The sequence below is a fragment of the Mobula birostris genome, chromosome 8 (genome assembly GCF_030028105.1).
Source record: "Mobula birostris isolate sMobBir1 chromosome 8, sMobBir1.hap1, whole genome shotgun sequence".
Lineage (NCBI taxonomy): Eukaryota > Metazoa > Chordata > Chondrichthyes > Myliobatiformes > Myliobatidae > Mobula > Mobula birostris.
Window position 1 is genome coordinate 35748368 of NC_092377.1, and position 21521 is coordinate 35769888.

Genomic DNA, 21521 nt, shown 5'->3' on the forward strand with positions numbered 1-21521 from the left:
AATCTTGCTATCTTCTGTGTATAAACCCAGGCTCCATTTCTAGCTATGATTAAGCATTAAAATTTGTGAGCACTTACTAAATATTTCAAAATTATAATTTAAATTGGGTTTCAACTTAAAGATTTGTTTTTAAGTTTCAAATATTTACCAAACAGAAAATATATTTTAATGCTCATCAAGATGAGAAAGCAATGCTGAGGAGTAGAAGGGCCTTACTATATACCACTGTTATTCCTGATTAGGCATTTCATAAAACTGAAGATATGTGAAAGTATGTACACAGAAACCTATAGTAAAGAACGTCACTTAATGCTGATCAACATTACCTTTAACGGTAACGGAGTGAGAATCACTTTTCCATTTCCTGCACAAATCATTTAAAATGGTATTCTAATTGTTGCTATCTATCAGGTAGGATCAATCATCATTTCTGCCACAAGCAAGACTAGGATTATCCAAAGTTTTTAACATTCTGCTTTATGTCTAATCAACGTGAACTGTAGACAGCACTAATGATATTTGGACTTGTGTTTGTACCTAAATGCTCAGAAAAATTAATTTCAAAAACTGTAACTTTTACTTGTAGCACTGTAACAAAAGTGGTAGTTACACTTCAGTGGTTTTTCCTTTAGTATTGTCCTGGAACTTAACAAGTAATCAAAATTAAACAAGCATTTTATGTCTTCGTAGAAAAAAGAGGAAAAACCACCTGGAAATATCTATTGCATCAGAAATAGAATAAATGAAATCAAAATATGATAATGTAGATATTAATGTAAATAAATCAGAGACCACTTCAATGGCCTATCCTTAATATTATAAAAAGTGATTCAGATGTCTTGTAACCAGACTCCAAATTTTGAGACAAATATATTCCTTCAAGAGCTCCCTTTCCCATGTGCAAAATTGTTCTATCTTTTAGCACCTGTCTGATATTAATGTTACACAAAAAATGCTGAATAAAAGCTGCATAAGAATTTAGTAAGGAATACATAGAATAAGGATGTGGTAAATTTTCAAGGAATATTTTCAGTCCCAGTTCACCTGCATATCATTAAGATACAGTAATAGAAAACAATTTAAACTTTATTTTTAATTGCAAGAAAAAATGCAAGTCAGAGCCTCAGTGTTGGTGGCCAATACTACACCAGTACCATGGAAACTGATATTAAAAGGAAAAAAAGACAGTAATAGGCCTTTAAGCTTGACTTGCTACTTAATAAGATAATGGCTGATCTCCTGCATATACTTGCCCTTTCAATTCCCACCTAACCCAAATTTTCTAGATTGCAAAAACCCATTGACCTCAGCTTTGAACATACTTGATACTGAGCATCTGCAACTGACCTAAAATAAAGAATTTACAGATTCCTCCTGACCTTGTTCTATAATACCTACTTCTTAGTCAGAGACTATGCCCCCTCCTCCTTAACTCACCAGCCAAGGGAACAACCGGCCTACTCTCTTGTTAAACCATTTCTGAATCTTGTATGTTTCAACAAATGATCTCCTCATCTTCTAATCTCCAGAGAACAATGACCCTTTCTGCAGAATCATTAAATTATAATGAATTATTTTCTGACTTTGTCTCAATGGTTTGGGCAAAGATTCCAATGAACAAGCACTGACTGCATTGTCAATAACTACTGCTTATCAGACTGCCTCTAAACCATTCTGTTCGATGCCACAATGGTTTATTTGGTTTCCCTCAATCCACAATGAAATACCAACCATAATAATGCCACATTTGGGGTTTACACCAACAGGTGGTTAGTTCTTCAATCACTACACTGCATCAATTAACCATGGTTTGTGATAGGGCACTTCCCAACTTGGTTACAATAGAGGTAAAATTTCCAACATTTTTTCATGTAAAGTAACAATGGACAGGTTTTAGAGCAGCTGATAGCATGCCATGTTTTTCAGCACAAAACAAATTTGTGGTTTTCCTGCCACATTTCTAGAATGGGGTTGTTTAGTTAAAGGACAGTTTCTCTGCAAGCCTAATTTTGGGAATCTTACAGGGAACTGATCAAAATAGAGAAAGCTCAGTTAGAACTTATGATCAGGGGCAGTCACAGTAGCATAATCCACTAGCTTTGTAGTAGGTAACCAAGGTGATGAGAAAATGAAGTTCTGATCTCCACACAATCATGAGGGAATCCGTACACAGAGCCGCAGGTTGCTGTGGAAGCATTCTTCTCATGAGAGTGAAGTGCAACTTTTGCTCAAAGGTTTTCCCTCAAGTTCCTTTAAACACATCAGCATCACCATCAACTAGCATTCACCTCGCTCAACAATCCTCTTCGATTTTCCCCCCAGTTTCATACCAGGGAGTCCACTGGGCACAACTCAGAACAGGACACGGCTAGCTCAAAAATCATTTACTGAAGCAAATAACACCACCCATGAGGAAATTGTCAGAAAATGTTTCAGGTCCCATTTCTCTTTCCAAAGAAAATGCTGGACCTGCCGAAAATTTCCAGACTTTTTGTTTTTATTTTAGATCAGATGGTACAACCAGTTATCTGCAGCATAGCATTAAATCATTTAACATTTTTTTTTATTTCTCAGATCACTGAAAATTATCTCAAAATACATGCATTAAGTTGAACCATATTATACACCTTGAATCAGCTGGCCACTCTTAAAAAGCTAGATTCATGGTTGAGAATACATTGGAAACAGACTACCATTTCTAACTCTCTGGCTAGAGGTCTGTGGCTCGTGCTGTGCCACAGGGATCAGTGCTAGGCCATTGCTGCTAGTCATCTATATCAATCATCCGGATGACAACGCAAACTGGATCAGCAAATTTGCGGATGATACCAAGATTGAGAGCCTGGTAGACAGCAAACCTTGCAGTGGGATTTGGACCAGCTAGAATAAATGGCAGATGGAATTTAATGCAGACAAGTGTGAGGTGTTGCACTTTTTGGCTGACTAACCAGGGTAGGACTTACACAGTGAACGACAGGGCACTGAGGTCAACGGTAGAACAAATTGATCTGAGAGGACAGATCCATAATTCCTTGAAAGTGGCATCACAGTTAGATAGACAAGAGAAAATCTGCAGATGCTGGAAATCCAAGCAACTGAAGGGTCTCAGCCTGAAATGTCAACTGAATAGATGCTGCCTGACCTGCTGAGTTCCTCCAGCATTTTGTGTGTGTTGCTCACAGTTAGATAGTGTCGTAAAGAGAGCTTTGGTGCATTGAGCTTCATAAATCTGAGCATTCAGCACTGGATTTAGGATGTTATGCTGATATATACAAGATATTGGTGAGACCAAATTTGGAGTATTTTGTGCCGTTCTGGTTCCTACAAGAAAGATATTAATAGGATTGAAAGGGCGCAGAGAAAATTTACAAGTATGTTGAGTTTCAGAGAACACTAGGTTTCTCAGGCTCCTGTATTCTTTTCATCCACAATCTATTGTTTCATGCACAGGTTCTCTGCTGATTACTGTCCTCAGATGTCTGTAGAACTGTTTCTTTTGCCTTGAGAATTGTGATGGCAGAGTTGGTCATCGAAATGTCAGTTAAAACCGCTATCTGTACCCGGTTGGAAGCCCAAGAAGAGTTTATTCATGCAATAAGTTTTAACATTCTTCAGGGCAGAAAGTTTACTTTTCGAACCAAAACCATCTTTAATTTTTTCCCCCGTGTAGATTATCACTGTTTGCAATCTAAATCAGTGCAAAACAATTTCCCTATTTTAATGGATTATCTGCCACCTAGTGGATAAAGAATAACAACATCTGTTATATCCTGACACTTGAGAGTTTTAACAAGCCAATTAAAATCTCCTGCTTTCATTCAGATAAATATGGATTTGAACAATTTAAAAGTCAAGGTACTAATTGTAACATCATATATTTATCTCTGATGGTGACTTTTCCTCCTCCCTCTTTCCTACAATTCCCATAAAACAATAAAACCATAAGACATAGGAGCAGAATTAGGCTATTTGGCCCATCAAGTTTGCTCTGCCATTTAATCATGGCTGATCCTTTTCTCCTCCTCCACCCCCACCCAGCCCTACCCCACAGCTTTCTCTCTGTAACCTTTGACGCTGTGTCCAATCAAGAACCTATCAAACTGTGTCTCAAATACACCCAATAACTTGGCCTCTACAGCTGCCTTTGGCAACAAATTCCACAAATTCACCACCCTCTGGCTATAGATGTTTCTCCACATCTCTGTTTTGAATGGATGTTCCTCTGTCCCAAAGCTGTGCCCTCTTGTCTTAGACTCCCTGACCATGGAAATCATCCTTTCCACATCTACTCTGTCTAGGCCTTTCAACATTCAAAAGGTTTCAATAAGACCCCCCCCCCCATTCTTCTAAATTCCAGCGAGTACCAACCCAAAGCCAAATGTTCCTCTTATGATAACCCTTCCATTTTCCAGAATTATCCTTGTGATTTCCTCTAAACCCTCTCTTTCCATACCTTTCCTTAGACGAGGAGCCCAAAGCTGCTCACAATACTCGAGGTGAGGCCTCATTTTGATTTCAGAAACAATTCAGTATACTGAAAGACCCCCATTTAAAATTACAACTCACAAATTTTCCATGGTTAACAGAATTACCAATGAGTTTATATTTATAGGAACATGATAACATGTAAAGAGTAATACTTGCAGCTCACTTCAATGAGTTGAAGAGTATGCTATTTTATAATAAACACTCAGATTAGAAAACTGCAGACAAAGACTCAGTTGTCCAAGTTTCAAGATAAGGGAAATGCAGGGTGCTGAAGAAATCCTGCAGGATGTTAGATGCACCAAAATGCCATGGCACCAGGAAAGGCTGAAATATAGAGCAAATAGCTTAGAAAAATAGAGGGCTATGTGATTGGGAAATTCTAGGCAGTTTCTAGAGTAGGTTACATAGTTGGCACAACATTGTGGGCTGAAAGGCCTGTAATGTGCTGAGATTTTCTATGTTTCTATGTTCTATCTGTCTATGAATGGGGATATCACAGAAGTACCAGGATAGATGCTCTCATCACTGGGGACAATTCAAATGTATGTAAATTGGGATGCTACAGAAGAAAACAAAACAAAGCAGAGAGTATTAAGGTAGAGGTGTACTAAACACAGAACTAAAAAAGTAACCTTAGGTAGGACATGCGTAAGAGGAGCTAGCAAAATGGGATTGACTGATGAAGGTGGAATATGCTTAGTGGGTAGATGGGAACTGGAAGTAATCAAGAACACAGCAAGGCATGAGTAGAAGAGTGCTATTGTCTGGGAAACAAGTAGAAAGTTCTTGAGTGGAAAGTGGTAATGAAAACCTGAAGCATTTAAAGTAAAGGAAAAAGTGCTGTAGATATAGTATAGTCTAACCAAGTATGAAGGTAATTTTACATGAGAACTGTTATAATAATTACAATAGAATGATAACATGCGCAATTAGTATTCAGGAGCATAAAATTAGATTTTACATCTTATGTCAGATTTCTTACAAAGCACATGCAAATTAAATTATCATTCTTTACAAGGAGCATCACCAAAAATACATTTTAGTAACTCCAAACATCTTGGATAAATTCCAGTAAAAAAAAATTCTCAGTCTCCTGTGCACCACTGATTGTACTGGATTATGAACATCTGTGTAAAAACAAACTGTTCCCCAATGCCCCCATCCCCCCTCACTTCATTAGATCCTCCTTGGTTTACTCAGTTTTCTTCATCTGTTGTACTCATTTTTCTCTAAACATCTACTAAGCAACCAAGGGCTTTGGAGTCAGGTCCAGAAATACTTGTTATGAGCAAGTTGGTAAGTAGATGGGCTGTCAAATGCACAGGTACCCTAGCAGGTCAGAGGCTGGGGTGGGGATTGGTGGCGAGCCCTTGAGAGTTACTGGAGAGAGATACCAGTGGACTTCAAATGAACACAACTACCAAAGCATTTCAGTTGCTATATTTCTCTTCCAGCTCTGTTGCTGAGACTCACGTTCGGGGACTCTGTGGTTCATGTTCTATGTACTATTTGTTTACTATTCTATTGTTTGCTCAATTTGTTCTTTTTCAGCACACTGGATATTTGATGATCTTTGTTATGTGGATTTTTTTATGGATTCTATTATGCTTCTTGGTTTTGTGGCTGCCTGCAAGAAGATGCATCTCAAAGTTGTATATGTTAAATATATTTTGATAATAAATAAACTTTGAACATATTTACATGAAGGAGAGGATTAACATAATCACATTGTTTTATCTGTAAAGAAATGTGTACAACAAAGAATAATGAGCCAATGTTTTCAATTATTCTTCACATTTAATAAATAAGAATGCTCAGTATTTAATTTTTCAATTTGCATCAAGTGGTAAGAGAGAAGTGGATTTTAATGAGCTGTTTAACAAGGTTTCCTATGGTAGGTTCACCCAGAAGCCATGAGGCATAGGATCCATGGAAAATTGACTGCATGGATTTAGAATTGCCTTGCCCACAGAAAGCAGAGCGTGGGAGCAGATGTGTTGTATTCTGTCTGGAGGCCGCTGACTAATGATGAACAAGGTCTTTTCTGGGACCCCTTACTCTTTGTGGATTTTTATAAATGGAAAATTGAAGACGAAGCAGAAGGGTAGGTTAGTAAGTTTGCAGATGACACAAATGTTGGTTGTGTTATGGATAGCATAGAGGGTTGTTGTAGGTTACAATGGGCTAAGGAGAAGGTGTGGAGTTGGATATAGAAGAGGTAGAGGGAGTTTAGACAATAGACAATAGGTGCAGAAGTAGACCATTCGGCCCTTCGAGCCTGCACCGCCATTCTGACATCATGGCTGATCATCTACTATCAATACCCGGTTCCTGCCTTGTCCCCATAACCCTTGATTCCCCTATCCATAAGATACCTATCTAGCTCCTTCTTGAAAGCATTCAGAGAACTGGCCTCCACTGCCTTCTGAGGCAGCGTGTTCCACACCTCCACAACTCTCTGGGAGAAGTATTTCCTCCTCAACTCTGTCCTAAAAGACCTACCCCTTATTCATAAACCATGCCCTCTGGTACTGGACTCTCCCAGCATCTGGAACATATTTCCTGCCTCTATCTTGTCCAATCCCTTAATAACCTTCTCTGTCTCAATCAGATCCCCCCTCAATCTCCTTAATTCCAGCGTGTACAAGCCCAGTCTCTCTAACCTCTCTGTGTAAGACAGTCCGGACATCCCAGGAATTAACAGTTTAATCTGGAAAAATGCAAAAATATACACTTTGGAAAATCAAACTTGAAGGTGGAGTACAAGGTTTGTATAGAGTTCTCATCAGGGTGGAAAAACAGAAGGATCTTGCAGTCCAAGTCAATAGATCCCCCAAAGATGCCATGCAAGTTGATAGGGTGATTAAGGCGGCACATAGTGTACTGGCCTTCATTAGCTGGGGGATCGAGTTCGAAAGCTGCAGGGCAAGGACACAGCTCTTTAAAACTCTGGTTAGACCTCACTTAGGGCATTGTGTTTAGTTCTGATCACCTCATGAAAACTTTAGAAAGAGTGAAAAGGATGCTGCCTGCATCATGGAACATGTTGTATGAGGAAAGGTTGACTGATTGAGGGCTTTTCCCTTTGGAGCAAAGACAGATGAGAGGTGACTTAATAGGGCTGGGCAAGATCATGGGAGGCATAGATAGAGTGAACAGCTGGCACCTTTCCCCCCCAGGCAGGAAATGGCTACTATCCGTGAACATGAGTTTAAAGTGAGTGAAGGAAAGATTAAGGGAGATGTCAGAGGAAGCTTTTTTTTAAAATACACAGAGCGATGGGTGATAGGGTAATGTAATAGATGACAGCCAACACATATTTTTCATAATAGAAACTATTCTACAAACACCGTCACTGAGTTGTTGTGTTCACTTTAAGAGATGGCGTCTGACATAATGATGCCAGTAACTGTGGTAGCTGAAGTAAAGAGCTACAGCTTTTGTTAAGCATAGGAAATGACTCTCGCGTTTCACTGACAGAATCCTACATTAGACGCAATGTGCGAAACTTTGTCTTGGCTAAATTTGATAGACCTCTGTTTGGCACAGATCTCCTGTGCACAAAGGGCTGTTGGTAGATCTTAAGAACAGCTGGCTTGTGGACACAAAAGACTTTGTGTCGTTACCCAATACCTCCCGTAGTTCCCAACGTCTCTGTCCGGCACATGTACTGCCACATGTGAATTCACTCATCTGCTGAACTAATTCCCAAACCTCACCAAGCCCACATTTTCCACTACAGTCATGGAGCATGGAGTTAGGCACCACATTTTCACAATTGGCATTGGCTCACTGGTTCACACCTGTGTGCTTACACTGGACCCAGAAAAGCTGGCCAGCATGAAGGCTGAGCTTACTAACAGCTGGCACCCATGGAAATGCTTGGTCAAACAGACCTTGGGCTTCACCCCTCCACATGGTCCCCAAGCTCAATGGCAGTTGCCACCCATGCAGCAAATACCACCACCTTAACGAAGCCACCACCCCCGATCATTACTCGATCCCATATTCAAGACTTTTCGGCACGCTGAGCCGGAAAGACAATTTTTTTCTAAAATGATTTAGTCAGGAGCTACCATCAGGTGCCTGTGTGCACTGAGGACATTCCCAAAACTGCCGTTATAACCTTGCTTGGCCTGCTTGGGTTTCTGCGCATGCCGTTTGGGCTGGAAAATGCAGCACAGACTTTCCAAATACTAAAAGACTCTTTAACGACGCAGATTTTATTTTCGTTTACCTGGGTGGCATACTTGAAAAGTGTGTGGCGATGTGATACCAGCACATCTAAAATGGCACGGTAGTGTAGTAGTTAGCACAATGCTTTATCGAGCCAGCAAACCAGGCTCAGTTCCCGACACTGCCTGTAAGGAACATTCTGCCCACGACCGCATGGGTTTCTTTTGACTGCTTCAGGCTCCTTCCACATTCCAAAGACGTACTGATGGGTAATTTAATTGGTCGTTGTAAATTGTCTCATGATTAGGCTAGGGTTAAATTGGAGGATTGCTGGGGGGACGGCTCCAAGGGCCAGAAAGGTTCTTTCCACTAGAAAGGTAAGATATATAGATAGAAAGGTAAAATATATAGATAGAAAGGTAAGTCAATAGATAAGTAGATAAGTATATAGCTAGTTATGATTAGTATATAGATAGATAAGATGATAAGTAGATATAATGATAGGTAGATAAAATGATAGGAAAACAGACAGATAAGTAGACAGACACACAGAGACATCAGGCACTTATTACATCTCCACACACTTTTCAAGTGCTTAAGCCAACATGTGCTAATGGCATTTTGGGTTGTCGACAATCGACTTTCTCAGAAACTGCATCTCTGCAGTAGGTGCAACGCCCCTGCAGTCAAGGGTTGCTGCTATTATATTTTCACTGCCCCATGCTACCAAAGCACTGCAAGAGTTTTTTTTTAAAAAGTTGTGGTGCATTTCTAACACCATTTCATTCCATGATCATCTGAACTTGTGCTCCCCTTGTATAGTGCCCTTAAAGGCTGTGACCCTAATGGTCGGCAGACACGACCAGATTATTTGATGACACCAAATGGGCTCTTTTGAACATGGCCCTACTGGCACACACGCTCCCCAATGCACATTTAGCCGTCACTACTAATGCCTCAGACTACACTGTGGGTGCTGTGCATAAACAGTTGGCTGGAGGTGTGTGGCAACCAATCACCTTCAGCAGGCAGCTCCACAACCCCCCCCCCCCCCCCGAGGAAGTACAGCACGTTTGAAAGCAGGCTTCTTAGTCTCTATCTGGCTGACCATCATTTTTGTTTTCTACTGGGGAGTCGCCCCATTTTACAGAGTTTGACGATCACAAAATCTTTGTGCACGCGATGGCCAAAGTGCCAGATCCCTGTTCTGCATGGCAGCAACACCATCTGGTATACATTTCAGAACTCATGATTGACTTCTGGTCAAGCTAGCGCCTGCGTACAATGCTCCTTCGGTTGACATCTTCTGGATAAATCATGAAACATACTTTTTAAATTTCTTTCATATCTTTTACATTGTTTTTCATCTTGAATGTGATTCTGGAAGTGTTGGAGCCTGTGATTTGCAATTTGGAGATGGTTTGGCTGCTTCAATGCCCTGCAGTCTTCGAGAGGATTCCAGGAGAGAGGCGAGAAGGCTGCGGGTCAAGACGTGAGCCGATGATCGACTCCATTTCACTGATTAAAGCAACGAGGGAGATTGAAACATCAAGGCGAATGTGGAGAGTGAGCACTGGCTGCCTGCCTTTTTAATCACTGGGAGATCATTCTGCTGCCGGAGAGGGGAGACTACCTTTTTTCTGCCGGCGAGATCACGCTGCTACAAAAAGGTGAGGCTGCCCTTTTATTGCTGGTGAGATCACTCTGCTACAGAGAGGGAAAGGCCTGCCACTGTGCCTGAAGAATGTTACCCAGATTTTCTGTGTTTTGGATATGGACTTGGACTGGAGACATATAAAATCTTTTGTGTTTTCACCTAATCTTTCTCTTTCTGTGTGTGTGGGGGAGGGAAGAGAGTGGGATTTGGCGGTCGATGTGCCTGTTCCGTTTTTGTTCATTTTTTTGTGCGGGGAGGAGGGATTTGGGGGTCGATGATTGTATTGCCATTCTTTTGTTTCTTGGCTTCATGGCTATCTGGAGAAGAAGAATTTCAGAGTTGTATACTATAATAATAAATGAGCCGTTAACCTTTGAACAATACGCACATTGAAGGGAAAAATAATGCTGTGGCTGATTGCCTCTCATGGACTGTCATTGACACCACACACATCTGGGTTGACTATACCGGCAGCCAACCCAGCATAGGTCCAGGCTTACAGGAAAGCAGTCATCTTTTGGCTGACATCAACTTCCTGCAAACGGGAGGCGTACTCTTTTTAAACTACATTCACGGCCTCGCGCACCCAGGCGGGAAGGCTTCAAAGAAACTGGTTGCTTTAAAGTTTGTGTGCGCACCTCAGGATGGATGTGCAAGACAGGAGGTAAGCTTGTGTTGTGTGTTATAAAAGAGAGAGAGGAAAAAAAGAGACAGAGACAGAGACAATCTTGTTTGGACACCATTATCATCTTTCAAGGCCCTTGTGCGACGGTTTGACCACATCAATGTGGACCTGTTTAGTCCTCCCCCACATCCTGTGGTTTCATGCATCTCTTTCCCACGATGAATCGTACCACCAGATGACCAGAGGTTTTCCCTCCGACATCGATGACGGCTATGGACATGGCTTGGACATGCATCAATACCTGGGTCACTCAGTTCAGCACTCCATCTGATATTTTTTCCAACCACGGTCCTCAATTCACATCAGATCTCTTGGCCACAAAGGCCCAGAACTCTGGCATTAAATTGCATCATACCACGGCATATCATTTGCAGTCCAATGGCCTGTGCGACCCCTTTCACAGTTTCTTAAAGGCTGTTATGAAGGCCTCCCTGACAGATGAGTGTTAGCATGATCATTTCCCGTGGGTCCTGTTGGGGCTCAGAACAGCTCCAAAAGGGGACCTGCAGCCCTCTACAGTTGAGTTGGTGTACAGGCAGTCACTACGGGTGCCAGTTTATGCTATTCCTGATGTGACACCTGCCTGGTTAGAGTCTCAGAAGTGTTCCACCCTCCTCAGTAAACCTAATTCTTTCACACCTATTCCTACCTCCCATCCTCCCATCGTGGCATACAGCACTCTTGGGTTCCAGTTGACTTACATTCAGTAAGACATAGGAGCAAAATTAGGCCATTTGGCCCAAGTCTGCCCCACCATTTTGTCATGTTTGATCCAATTTTCCACTCAGCCTCAATCTCCTGTCTTCTCTCCATATACCTTCATGCCCTGACCAAACAAGAATCTATCAACTTCTGCCTTAAATATACACAAAGATGTGGCCTCCACAGCTGCCTGTGGCAACATATTCCATACATTCACCACCCTCGGGCTAAGGACGTTCCTCCTCATCTCTGTTCTAAATTGACATCCTTCTATTCTGAGGCTGTGCCCTCTGGTCCTATAGGGAATATTTTCAATATCTTTTGTTTGTCTTCTATATTCCTCACAGAAACTTCTCTGCTTTACCAAATTTGCTTAACTTTCTTCCTCCCTTGTACATCAGATACATTTATTCTCATAACCGTTTGCCTGTCCAGTCCTTTCACAGTCAGCTACATTCCTACTTATAACTTGTTTATTTGTAATACAGGTAGACCTTCACTAATTCGACTACCTGTAATCCACTTCCATCGATAATCCGGCACTGATTATGCTTAATGTGATCCTTCTGTAATTCAGCATTTTCACTAATCTGGCATTCCTCAGGCCCCAATGGTGCTGGATTAGTGAAGGTCGACCAGTATCTCTGTTCTGAAATGTGTTTTTGTGTGTGTGTCATTTTCTACATTTATTAAAGCAAATAGCAATCATTGTTCTTCAGGTATTTTGTTAAGAATCACAGCCTGTCTGAAGGAATGTCAAAAGTCAATCAAAGAGTTGCAAGAAAGGGGTGAAATTAGATAAGGACTGGTATTGTGCCTTCTGGTTTGCCTTGCATTTTGCTACAGACATCCTGGAGAAAGCCCGCAGACAAGTCAAATGCTCTGACCACTGCATAAGGTCGGCAGAAATGTCACTGACCTAAAAAGCACTATTTACAGAAGTTGCATTAAGGATAACCTGAATGAAATATATTGCCTCTAAGAACTTTTGTTGCTAGACTTTGTAAAAATTAGGAAAACCAAAAGAGCCAGAGTAAATGTGTTACTCTGAATGGGGAGAAAAAGCAGCATGGATTGAACAGTGAAGCCCAACCTTACTACATTGTAATTATAGGCTTTTCTTCTGACCCCATGATCATCTCATTTTCATCCCTCTTTCCACCTTCCATCCAGCACCCCCTTTATCTATCTTTGTCTCCTTTCCCCTCTATCCATCAACTTCTCACACCAGCTTTCTACCCCTGCCTTGTTCACCTGTGCTTTCTCCACAGATGGCTCCCATTCTCAACTCCTTTACTCAGTAGAAAGCAGCACTAGTGCTCCTGCTCACCTCCCTTCAGCAGCGGTCTCCCACCATTTCGCTATCCTCCCCTGCACCTCCTCCCCCCTCCAGATTGCTCCGTTTGGTATTTTATCTTTTACCTCTCTCATTTTGTCTGCTTTCAACTATCATTCACCTGCCACAGACTTCCAACTCCACGCCCACTCCCCTTTCCTACATAGCGCTACCTGCCTGCTTCAATTGCCTCAGATTCCTTTCTTTCCACTCCCCTTCTCTTCTCTATGGCCATCTCCGGGCTCAAGTCCTGATATAGGGTTTCAGCCCAAAGCATCGACAATTCAGTTGCTCACACCGATGCTGTTCAACCCATTGAATTCAAATTCTCCAGCAGGGTATGTTGCTGAGTCTATTGTAGTTCCAAACCGCTGCCAATAGAGGCTCTCAGTCATCCACACATTCTCTGAAGTGAATGAAAATTTTTCTGGGCACTATTTCCTGGAACTTATTGCACTCGTTCAGTTTATACAATAAGGACATCACAAGCAGGGCCTGCATTAATTGCCTTTCCTAACTTTCCCCAAGGTGATGGTGACATATCTTCTCGTTCTCCTATTATTATATTTGGTGAAGGCATTTACCTTGGTGAAGTTTAAGGCGACAATTGGAAACTACCCTCAAACTTGCTTTGATCAGTGTTTGCTGGAAACAGTCATTGCCCAGCTCCTGCTTACTTGAATATTGTTTGTCATTTATCACCCCATGCATAAAAGTCTTGAGAGTGTTCTTGCAGCAAGCATAGCTGACTAGTTCTGAGGAGCTGCAAATAGGACTGAACATACCAAACATTTCATTTCTGGCCCTATATTGCAAGAAAGGCCATTGATGAAGCAACTGCAGTTGGTTGGGTGCAAGGCACTGCAGGAGTTACTCAAGTCAAAATTGGAATCAGGACTTCCAAAAACCACAACACATCCGTTTGCAAGCAAAATACTGCTGGCATTGCAAATACAAGTGATTTTGCAGATGCTGTAATGTTGAGCAACACACTCAAAATGCTGTAGGACCTCACCAGATCAGGCAGCATCTATGGAAGAGAATAAACAGTTGATGTTTTGGATGGAGGCCCCTCATCAGGACTTGAAAGGAAGGGGGCAGAAGCCAAGTTACAAAGGGAGGAAGGTGATGTGTGAGACCAAGAGAGGGTAAAGAGAGGTGGGTGGGATGAAGTTAGGAAGCTAGGATATGATATGTGGAGGAGGTAAGGGGCTAAAGAGAGAGAAATCTGGTAGGAGATGACAGTGGACCATGAAAGAAAGGGAAGCAGGGGAACCAGAGAAATATAAGGGCAGTTGAGCAGAAAAGGGGTGAGAAGGTAACTAGAATGGGGAATTGAGAAAAGTTAGGGAGGGGCAGTAGAGAGAAATTACTTGAAGTTACAGAAATTGAGGTTGGAGGCTTTACAGATAGAATAAGGCGTTGCTTCCAGCTTCTTTCCCCCAGCCCCGCTCACAAACCAGCTTGTACCCCTTCCCCTCCCCCTAACTTCTTATTCTGATTCCTTCTCCCTTCTTTTCCAGCCATGGCGAACAACCACAGCCTAAAACATCGGCTATTTATTCCTCTCCATAGATGCTGCCCTACTTGCTGAGTTCCTCCAGAATTTTATGTGTTGCTACAGCTGGCATCGGATACCTAAAACACAAACATTAGAGGTATTCAACCATTGGGGAAGCATTTACAGGGAGAGGAATTAATATTTCATCAAAATTGTGCTGATTACAAAGTTATTCATATGAAAGATTAGTTCCACTCTCTATGGATACTGTTCAACTTTTGGGGCATTTCAATAGTTTGTATTTTATTTCATCTTTTTTTCAAATATACAATCAGCCAATGAAGAGAGACCACAAGACCATAAGATATAGGAGCAGAAGTAGGCCATTTAGCCCATCGAGTCTGCTCTGCTATTCAATTATGGGCTGATCCAATTCTTCCAGTCATCCCCACTCCCCTGCCTTCTCCTCATACCCTTTGATGCCCTAGCTAATCAAGAACTTATCTACCGCTGCCTTAAATGTACCCAATGACTTGGCCTCCACAGCCGCTTGTGGCAACATATTCCATAGATTTACTACCTCTGACTAAAGTAATTTCTCCGCATCTCAGTTCTAAAAGGACGTCCTTCAAACCTGAAGTCATGCCCTCTTGTCGTAGACTCCCCAACCATGTGAAATAACTTTGCCATATTTAATCTGTTCAGGCCTTTTAATATTCGGAATATTTCCATGAGATTCCCCCCCTTATTCTCCTGAACTCCAGAGAATACAGCCCAAGAGCTGCCAGGTGTTCCTCATACAGTAACCCTTTCATTCCTGGAATCAATCTTGTGAATCTTCTCTGAACTCTCTCCAACGTCAGCATATCCTTTCTAAAATAAGAAGCCCAAAATTGCACACAATACTGCAACTGTGATCTCACGAGTGCCTTATAGAGCCTCAACAACACATCCTTGCTCTTATATTCTATACCTCTAAAAATGATTGCCAACATTGTATTCCCCTTTTCACCACCGACTCAACCTGAAGGTGAATCTTTCGGGTATCCTGCACAAGGACTCCCAAGTCCCTTTGCATCTCTGCATTTTGAATTCTCTCCCCATCTAAATAATAGTCTGCCTGTTTATTTCTTCCACCAACGTGCATGACCATACACTTTCCAACATTGTATTTCATTTGCCACTTCTTTGCCCATTCCCCTAAACTATTTAAGTCTCTCTGCAGGCTCTCTGTTTCCTCAACACTAACCACTCCTCCACCTATCTTTGTATCATCGGCAAATTTAGCCACAAATCCATTAATCCCATAATCAAAACCATTGACATACATCATAAAAAGCAGTGGTCCCAACCCTGACCCCTGAGGAACTCCACTGGTAACCAGCAGCCAGCCAGAATAGGATCCCCTTATTCCCACTCTGTTTTCTGCTGATAAGCCAATGCTCCACCCATGCTAGTAACTCCGCTGTAATTCCATGGGCTCTTATCTTGCTAAGCAGCCTCATGTGTGGCACCTTGTCAAAGGCCTTCTGACAATCCAAGTACATCACATCTATTGCATCTCCTTTGTCGACCCTGCTTGTAATTTTCTCAAAAAATTGCAATAGGTTAGCCAGGCCAGACTTTCCTTTCAGGAAACCATGCTGGCTTTGGCCTATCTTGTCATGTACCTCCAGGCATTCCATAATCTCATCCCTAACAATTGATTCCAACAACTTCCCAACCACTGAGGTCAGGCTAACAGGTCTATAGTTTCCTTCCTGCTGCCTTCCATCCTTCTTCAATAGCAAAGTAACATTTGCAAGTTTCCACTCATCCGGTACAATGCCAGAATCTATCGATTCTTGAAAGCTCATTGTTAATGCCTCCGCAATCTCTCCAGCTACTTCCTTCAGAACCCGAGGGTGCATTCCATCAGGTCCAGGAGATTTATCCACCCTCAGACCATTAAGCTTCCTGAGCACCTTCTCAGTCGTAATTTTCACTGTAAATACTTCACTTCCCAGACACTCTTGAATGTCTGGTATACTGCAGATGTCTTCCACTGTGAAGACTGATGCAAAATACACATTCAGTTCCTCTGCCATCTCTGCATCTCTCATTACAATACCTCCAGCGTCATTTTCTATTGGTCCTATATCTACCCTCAACTCTCTTTTACCCTTTATATACTTAAAAAAATCTTTTAGTATCTTAGAAACATAGAAAGCTTACAGCACAATACAGGCCCTTCGGCCCACAAAGCTGTGCCGAACATATCCGTACCTTAGATATTGCCTAGGGTTACCCATAACCCTCTATTTTTCTAAGATCCATGTACCTATCCAGGAGTCTCTTAAAAGACCATATCATATCTGCCTCCACCAACGTCCCCGACAGCCCATTCCATGCACTCACCACTCTCTGCCTAAAAAACTTAGCCCTGACATCTCCTCTGTACCTATTCCCCAGCACCTTAAACCTGTGTCCTCTTGTGGCAACCATTTCAGCCCTGGGAATAATCCTCTGACTATCCACATGATCCATGCCTCTCATCATCTTGTATACCTCTCATCCTCCATCGCTCCAAGGAGAAAACACCAAGTTCACTCAACCTATTCTCATAAGGCATGCTCCCCAATCCAGGCAACATCCTTGTAAATTTTCTCTGCACCCTTTCTATGGTTTCCACATCTTTCCTGTAGTGAGGGCAGTACTGCAAGTGGAGTCTGACCATGGTCCTATATAGCTGCAATATTACCTCTTGGCTCAAACTCAATCCCATGGTTGACGAAGGTCAATGCACCGTACACCTTCTTAACCACAGAGTCAACCTGCGCAGCAGCTTTGAGTGACCTATGGACTCGGACCCCAAGATCCCTCTGATCCTCTACACTGCCATCATATTTGACCTACCAAAGCCCAGCTGTAACCTCTGACAGCCCTCCAAACTATCCAAAACACCCCCAATCTTTGTCAGCAGCAAACTTACTAATCCATTTGATACTTCTTTGATATTAGTCACCAGCTTCCTTTCATAATTCATACTTTCCTACCTAATGACCTTCTTAGTTTCCTTCTGCAAGTTTTTAAAAAGTTTTCCAATCCTCTATCTTCCCACTAGCTTTGGATTCCTTGTATATCCTCTCTTTTGTTTTTACCTTGGCTCTGATTTCACTTGTCAGCCACAAAGAATTCTCTTTGATTCCCAGTTTAAAAAGGGATCCTTGGGGATCCCATTTGAATCCATCCCATTTCTCATGATGGCAATATCACTTAACAGAGTGAAGGGTATCCTTAATGTAAAGGCAGTGCCCACAAGGATGTTGTATTGCCAGTCCTACCAATGGGATAATAGACAGATATATCTGCAGTAGACAGACTGGCATGGAGAAGATCAATTTGGTTTAGTGTCATGTTGCTTCTCTCATCATCTTGAACAGTTATGTTTTTCAGAATGTTCAGTCAATGATAGTTGCCTTTGGACCAGGACATGCCCAGAGATTGTGAGAGTCCAGTATTTTGGCAGTTATGACTCTGCTGTATGGTTATTTCAGGAAGTTCCTGGTCATCTTGTGCAACAAGTATTCCAAATATTCTATGTGCAAAATAGAAGGAATTTTAAAAAAATATTCAATGAACATCCATGGAAGAGATTTTAAGACCACAAACCAGAATAAAGCAAAAAAAAAACCTGCAAAGCAAATGAGGAGTCAGGACTGTTTTTTTGTGCAGAATGCATTGAGTGCTCATATACTTAATTGAAGTTATCTTTAAGATACCTTCCACAAAACCTAATTCATTGATTTCCAGGTATAATATTGACAATATTGTTTTTTTTTTTAATTTACAGATACAACACAGTAACAGGCCCCTCTGGCCCAACAAGCACAAGCCACTCAATTACACCCATGTGACTAATTAACCTTCTAGCCCACATGTCTTAGGAATGGGGGAGGAAACTAGAGCACCCAAAGGAAGCCCAGTCACAGAAGAATGTACAAACTCCTTACAGACAAATGCAGAATTGAACCCTGCAGCTTGCACTGAGATAGCATCACACTAATTGCGACACTACAAGCCACCCACTCACTTGTTTCAATCCACATTCTAAGAAAATACAAAAAGGCTTCAAGTCCCCACTTGAGAAACAAACCAAAAAATAAATTAAGCATGTTTGATTCAGATTAGATTGGGCAAAGTGAGGTACAGACAACAGCAAAGAAAAATCACCATAGCTGTGCATTTTGGAATGCTTCTATCAAAATCTCCAAGAGATTATTTCACCAAGTTCTCTCCAGTGTATTTTACAGCATCCCCAAAATTGAAATAACAAAATCAATTTTTAAATTTTGATGCTCTGCATTGGCATGAAACCCTCAGTGCTTGAATTCATTTAGAAAATTAGACATGCATTTTGGATTTCACAAACACAATTTTTTTGTGAAGATAGACATGTAGGGAATTATGTTAAATCACTGGCATATAATTATGTATGCACCCATAAACATGGGCTTTAAGTCAGAACATTTCATAAAACAATTTTAAAACTAGATCAGTATTTTAATTGAGAAGTGTAGCAGAGATCTATACAATAATGTCTTTACCCAATAATTTTAGTGTAACAGCTTCTCTTTCACAGGTATTTTCTCTTCTTATTTTCTGATTTCTACCAGCTGCATTTTTAAAAAAATTTTGTATTCATGACTTGCTTCCTGCTTCCCAAGAGCAATTCTACAATCTGGTTATTATTTTGGTTTCATCTCTCCAAAGTAAAAGTTACTGCTCAACATTACAATTACAATTAACAGTGCACTGATGATGCCTCCTCATATGTGACAAAACCTTTGCAAGTAGACTACCAAGATCGAAGAGCAACTCAACCATCCGAGTTACACATTTTCTGAATTATTTCCAGTTCCAAATACATTGCACTAAATGCAAAAGTCCTTAAATCAGACAGGAAAGGCTGAGAGAAAAGTGGTAATATCGCTAAACACACCATGATAAGAATTATTAGTTCTGTACCTGTAAATTTACACTCCTTTTTCTGCAAATTTCACCAGAATTTCTTTTGTCTCAGGTGACTTGCAATGGCAGAATATTCACCTTGGTCCATGTCATCAGTTCTTCATCTGAGTAGAATTATTTGCATCAGAGTATACAGTATAACATTATTTCCTCTATATGCTGACTTTCTAAAGTGGTTGTCAGGACCTCCATAACTCTTTGATCTCTGAAAAAAAAAAGTGGAAACAGATTATGGTACCTTATGAACAAAAGTTCCCCGCCCACATAAAATTGTCATTAGGCAGGAATATTTGCAAACATGTACCAAAAGTACTCTGTTGGTTGCAGATTTCAAAATTTAGATCAAACAATAAACTTTGCATATCTATAGAGTATAAATGGGAGCTAAATGGGGCTTAATCTCACTTGCAAATTTTCATATACAATACCCAGAGTTTCAAGTGCACGCAAACAAAATTGAACACTTTGTATCAAGCAGTGCAATTCCATGTTGCTGTTTTGTTATAATTGTTCTTTAACCACTCACCAAATTAAATGTAGCATCTATTGGTTTGTGAATGACAACCCTGGCAGCAGCTGTGTGCTGTGAGGAAGATGCAAAGAGATTCTTGTATGATTCAGAGAGTTTGAGGGATTACGTGGATCCATGTCAAATGAAGGACAAAGTGGATAAATACAGGGTTATTCACTTTGGTGGCAAGAACAGAATAGCAGATTATCTCACTTTTGACAGATTAAGAAAGGGGAAGTAACCTTCTTTGTACACCAGTAGATGAAGGTAACTATACAGAGGCAATAAACAGTTAAGGTGGAAAATAGTACATTTGCCTTTATAACTATTACAGGAGCACAGATGGCTTACTGTAATTGTACCAGAACAGTTAGCGCACATTTTGTGTTCAGTTTTGTTCTCCTTATCCAAGGGAAGTGTTTTTGCAAAGGAGGGAGTACAACAAAAGGTTCACTTGACTAAATTTGAGGTGGCAGAACCAATTCCTCAACGGATTGGGTTGACAGTGTACATCTTCCATAGAGTTTAGAAGAATGAGAATAAATCTCACTGAGACTTGAAATCCCAACAAGACCAGACTGGCTAGATGCAGCAAGGGATTCCCAGTGGTATAGTCTACACCACAGGGTCTTACATAAAGATAAACGGGAGGATGGAAATAAGGAGAATTTCTTCAACTAGCATAGTGAACCTGTGGAATTCTCTAGATTAGGCCAAATTATTAAATACATTCCCAGAGTACAAAATAGTTCTAGTTAAAGGGATCAACGAGAAAACAGACATTTCTATGATTTTGCACATTTTAACTACCTGGAAATGTCAGATGTAAACAGTACCAGATTTATCTTGTGGCAAAACAACCCAACATGTACAGTAATCTATTTTCATCTAAAAATATTCAATAGTTTGGACACCAGTTCAAACGTTCTAATGCATGAACGAGAACATACAAGTAGACACTGCAACGGGATGTCCACAGGTGCTTTGATGAGAAGTGTCTTCAATTACATCTGAGGTGAGAATTATAGGGTTGCACAACTTGGAAAAGGCCCTATAAACCAACTCCCCCATGCAGACCAAATTATCCCTCTGATTTAATCCACATTCCTGTGCATAGCCCTCAACACCTCAAAACTTTCCTAAACACATAACTGTCCAAATGTTTTCAAATTAGCAATTGCACCCTCTGCAGCTTCCTTTGGGTGCTCACTCAATGCATCCACCATCCTCTGTGTGAAAAGGAACCCGATGGGCAACTTTTAAATCTTTCACCTCCCACCATAAACTTATGCCCTCTAGTTCTAGATTTACCCTAGGAAGGCTGAAAATTCTGTAGCCCCAGGCAGAGAAATTTCTTTAGCCACAGGGTGGTGAACTTGTGAAGTTTGTTACCACAGGCAGCTGTGGAGGTCAGGTCACTGGGTGTATTTAAGGCAGAGCTTGATAGGTTCTTGA

The 21521-nt window shown here is 41.1% G+C and overlaps 1 long non-coding RNA gene across 7 annotated transcripts in view; it reads right to left on the reverse strand.

The window, feature by feature from the left end:
* LOC140201232 (uncharacterized) overlaps positions 1–21521 on the reverse strand; it is a 140905-nt gene that overhangs the window by 87115 nt on the left and 32269 nt on the right. For all 7 annotated transcript variants that reach the window (XR_011886797.1, XR_011886799.1, XR_011886798.1 and 4 more), the window contains exon 2: positions 19553–19760. This is a non-coding gene — a long non-coding RNA (uncharacterized lncRNA). The remainder of the gene's footprint in view (positions 1–19552; positions 19761–21521) is intronic.